The following is a 4,726-nucleotide window of genomic DNA, read 5'->3' as shown; positions in this document are numbered from 1 at the left end:
CAGAGATGCCATCTGTATATACCTAGAATCAATCACAAGGTATAGGGAGGGAATTAGTCACATGTATTCTTACTATTACTGCTAGGTTGCTAGCTAGCTGCATGTATCCATCTAGTAAGCAGTCACAAGTCAGAAAACACACATAAAATAACTTGCATTCCACAAGAACGACAGATGTACACTGTTTAAATTGTATATATAATTTTACTTTTTCTCGGAAGCATGCTTGGAACCCACATGTTACATATCTATGCATATATCCCCATACAACAACAGAACCAATACATCAACTAAGCCTATAAACTTTTTGCTCCCAGCCAGCATCATGAATTTTCTCAGCTAGTACTAACTACCAAGCTGGTCACTGCCTCAGCCATACTACAGTAAGACGTCCTTATATACTACTCTGTACAGTACTGGCTGATATGTAATAAACCAGCAGGAAACTGTGTGTTTTCTCCCAGCCATATCATACACCAAAAGCACAGTGCCCAGCAATGAGGTCGGCATCATTGATTCCTAAAATTTGAAGTATTGTTTGGTGAACTTAACTCAAACAATAATATGTCTAAGAAAGACCAGACTACAAGTGAAACTTATGATTACAGATACAGAATCTAAACACCGAGTTTAAATATTTTATGTTCAGAACATAAATGTAATCTGATGATGTCCATCACATTCCTATGCTTCCATGATGAATTATACACTTAATAGCTACCAACAAGCATAGGCAACTATGTATGACAAACTAAAACATTTTCTGCTTAACACGTGTAGTGGGTTTAACTTTTACAATAAATTAAGATATATCATAAGAATTAATATCCCAAGGAGCAGATCATTGTACAGTTTTTTGTCCAACAAAACATGTATGCAGGAGCATGACTAGTGTATTCAACAAGGTGTGGTGTAGCTAGGGAGTTCAAGCGAGGTGACATGTAGTTTCTCACAAGCACGAGCTTAGAGCAAGCAAACGGAGGCGGGGAGAAGAGAGCTCACCATGGCTCTCATTTAGCCGACGCCGAAGAGGCGGCATGTCCGTTCAACACAAGACGCTGGGGCCGAGCGAGCCTACCACCGCACACCTCGATGAGCCCACCCTTGTACTCTGCAAATCGTGTTGCCGCTGCACATGATGGACAAGAGACATAAAAAGATAATGTTGATCAAATCGAAGGATAAATCATGTCCAGGAACAAAGGAGCAGCTTAGATAGCTCACATTTCATGTCCTGGAAATCATGTCGAGGTACACCGAACAACACGTATCAATGCTCAGCAGCTGCATCTTGATACACATAGTAAAAAAATAGAGGTCAATCACGTCGACAAACACCAGCACCTTGAGAAGGAATTGTGCCAGCTGCCAAAGAAGGAAGGACTCTCTGCTTCATTCATTCTAGACTATTTGCAATTTCAGTTTGGTTTAGAATTAGAAATGAATCTTGAACAAAAAGGAAAAGAAAAGGTGTTCATCATATTTGTTCTTCATACAAGAAACTGAAGCAACAAGTTGTTTCAGTCAGAGTTGAACCTAAATACATATTTAATCATGCCTAAAATACATCACATCCACATCGAACACCAAATTAACATAGGAAGCAGGGGAGTAGGTCGTTGTACCAATCCATCACCTTGATGGAGTTAGGGGAAGAGAAGAAGCAGAGTAGGGATGCCCATGGCGTCCCTCCCAAGCAGCAGCACAACACATCACACCTTCTTCTCCCATGGTGACGTCCTGGTTCGAAAGAGAGACGAGGGGAAGAGAAAGGGATTCAGGTATCAAAATGTCAAACTAGCATTCAGATAGCAAAATGTCAGACTAGAAAAATATCCAACTAGCATTCAGAGATCAAAATGTCAAAAGTTCACACACACCAACACCAAATCATACTTCTTCTGTCAACTATAAATCGACTTATTGGGGGTTTCTACGATTTTTTTACCAACTGTTTTTGCTTCACAAAAAGCTAACAGTTGGTCCTGAATTTTATCTTCACAGGGCTGTTAATCAACCACAACAAAACTGCATAAACCAAGGGATTCAATGCTAATTCGAATGCGAGTACGAACAGGAAACCTACGGGAAACCTACAACGATGGAGATCCAAATTCGCATCCACGTCAAATCAAATGGCCAGATCTACGCGGAAACCTATGGGAAGCAAAGGAAGCAGATCGAGGACATGGACCTGCGGTCGAAGACGGCAACGCATGTGGAGTCATAGGTCGGCGGGGAGCTAGAGCCAACCACGTCGGCGCACAAGCCGCCGTCCTCTCCTCAGAGGAGACGCGTGGGTGATGGAGCTCCTGGTAGGGCGTGGCAGACGACGAGATGCACAGCCCTGCGAGGCTTGCGACGGCGTTGTCACGTCATGGTAGCCGGCCCTCTCTTGGCGCTGGGAGGGAGGTTGTGTGTTAGGGGAGAAGGAGCTCCATCTCCATGGTGGCGGCCTGTCCCATGGAGGTTCGCCCCTCCTGCCATCGTCGTCGTCCCATCCACAACCGTGGTGACCTGCCAAAAGGGAACACAAGATGAGGTGAGGTGAGGAGGAGATAGTGCGCGAATAAGGAGGAGAGGGGCTTACCGATGCCAGATCCAGCCACCTCTGGCCTCGCCGTCACCGGATTTGGCAGATCCCGACAAAGTTAGGGGTGGCGGCCGAAATCCTAGCCACGGGTGAGGGTTGCAGGAGTGGTCGCCGTGGCCGGGGTTGGCGGAGAGGATGGAGGTCGGCGGCGGCGGGTTGGGTGTGTGGGCTGGGAATCGAGAGAGACGGAGGAGGAGCGGCGCTCTCTTCTCCTCTGATGGGTTTCTAGCCACTTGAGGGCGGGCAGGCGTGGGGACTCGGGCTCCTCGCCGTCGACGCAGGGGTGGAGGCCGGCCATGGTGCAGGCGCAGGGGCGGCTAGGGTTTTGGCCAAAGGGGGCGACGGCGGCTAAGGGTGCGGGAGAGAAGGTGGAGAAGGTGGGGAAGTGGGGGCGTGGGGAAGTGGGCGTTAGGGCTACCGTTGGATCCAGGAGCATCCAACGGTTCTTGATGCATGACCCGCGTGAGATGGCTATGGCCCAATCAGAACGCAGTACGCCTGTATGACGTTATGACTATCTAGTATTGGACGTTATGACCATTCAAAATTGGTCGTGGTCAAATAAAAATAAAGTGTAAAATCATGTCAGCATTTTATTTTTTATTTTTTGATTGTCCAAAATGAAAAAAAAATTGTGAAGAAGCTACCAAATATTTGCACAAGGGTGCAACTTGGGATGGAAAACAATGTTGCCTAAGAAAGTATTCATTTTCTTTGGACGAAAAATTCGTTTTCTATTTCTTGAGTGCCCAAAATGAGTTTTTTTGTGAAGGACCTACCATATATTTGTTGCAATATTGGACCAAATCATTTTTATAAAATACTAGGCCATACATAATGCACAATTGATCAAATGGTTGGGTGTCAAACGTTTTAATCCACCTCTCGTGAAAAAGACAAATTTCTGCCGATTCAGCGGGAAGCGGGTAAAATTTGAACTGCAGCTGCCTCATAGTTTTCTCTTTATTATTTCCAAAAATCATTTCTAGGTACATAAGTAACTACTTAATCAGAGAAACACAAAAGGTTTTCCAAGATTCAACCACTAGCTAGGAACGGTCTTGGCCGCTGTTTTGACCGCATTTTGAAATGGGCACAAAAAATTCAAAAAAAAATCAAAAAATTGGAAAACCTTCGCATTGTGTCATTATATGTGACCAAGTTACCAGGAAAAATAATAAACTTGTAATACGGTAATTATTTTTAAAAAATGTTCTCAGAAACGAGCTATCATGCGTGAAGATGCATGGCTTTCAAGCCAAATGATCAATCTTATGGCCACATTCATGGCATAGTTTGTTCAAATTATCTCATATTGTGCACAAGGGTGCATCTTGGGATGGCAAACAATGTTGCCTAAGGAAGTTTTCTTTTTCTTTGGACGAAAAATTCGTTTTCTATTTTTCGAGTGCCCAAAATGAGTTTTTTTGTGAAGGACCTACCATATATTTGTTGCAATATTGGACCAAATCATTTTTATAAAATACTAGGCCATATATAATGCACAATTGACCAAATGTTTGGGTGTCAAAAGTTTTGATCCACCTCTGGTGAAAAAGACAAATTTCCGCCGATTTAGTAGGAAGCGGCTAAAATTTGAATTGCAGCTGCCTCATAGTTTGCTCTTTATTTTTTCTAAAAATCATTTCTAAGTACATAAGTATCTATTTAATCAGAGAAACACAAAACGTTTTCCAAGATTCAACCACTAGCTAGGAACGTTCATGCCCGCCGTTTTGAACGCATTTTGAAATGGGCATAAAAAATTAAAAAAATTAAAAAAATTGGAAAACCTTCGCATTGTGTCATTATATGTGACCAAGTTACCAGGAAAAATAATAAACTTGTAATATGGTAATTATTTTTAAAAAGGGTTCTCAGAAATGAGCTATCATGCGTGAAGATGCATGGCTTTCAAGCCAAATGATCAATCTTATGGCCACATTCATGGCATAGTTTGTTCAAATGATCTCATATTGTGCACAAGGGTGCATATTGGGATGGCAAACAATGTTGCCTAAGGGAGTTTTCATTTTCTTTGGACGAAAAATCAATTTTCCATTTTTCGAGTGCCTGAAATGAGTTTTTTTGAACTGCAGCTGCCTCATAGTTTGCTCCTTATTTTTTCCAAAA

At 42.8% G+C, this 4,726-nt stretch overlaps 1 long non-coding RNA gene across 1 annotated transcript; it reads right to left on the bottom strand.

The window, feature by feature from the left end:
* Positions 1-1,015: 1,015 nt before the first annotated feature.
* LOC123073852 (uncharacterized) lies at positions 1,016-1,738 on the bottom strand. The gene is made up of 3 exons (XR_006435764.1): positions 1,637-1,738; positions 1,225-1,284; positions 1,016-1,129 (listed from the first exon to the last, which is right to left on the bottom strand). It is a non-coding gene; the product is annotated as an uncharacterized lncRNA (long non-coding RNA).
* Between the last annotated feature and the right edge of the window lie 2,988 nt (positions 1,739-4,726).

This window comes from Triticum aestivum, chromosome 3D (assembly GCF_018294505.1).
Source record: "Triticum aestivum cultivar Chinese Spring chromosome 3D, IWGSC CS RefSeq v2.1, whole genome shotgun sequence".
In the NCBI taxonomy this organism is placed as follows: Eukaryota; Viridiplantae; Streptophyta; class Magnoliopsida; order Poales; family Poaceae; genus Triticum; species Triticum aestivum.
Note: the sequence above shows the minus strand (reverse complement) of the source record. Positions and strands in the feature narration are given on the sequence as shown.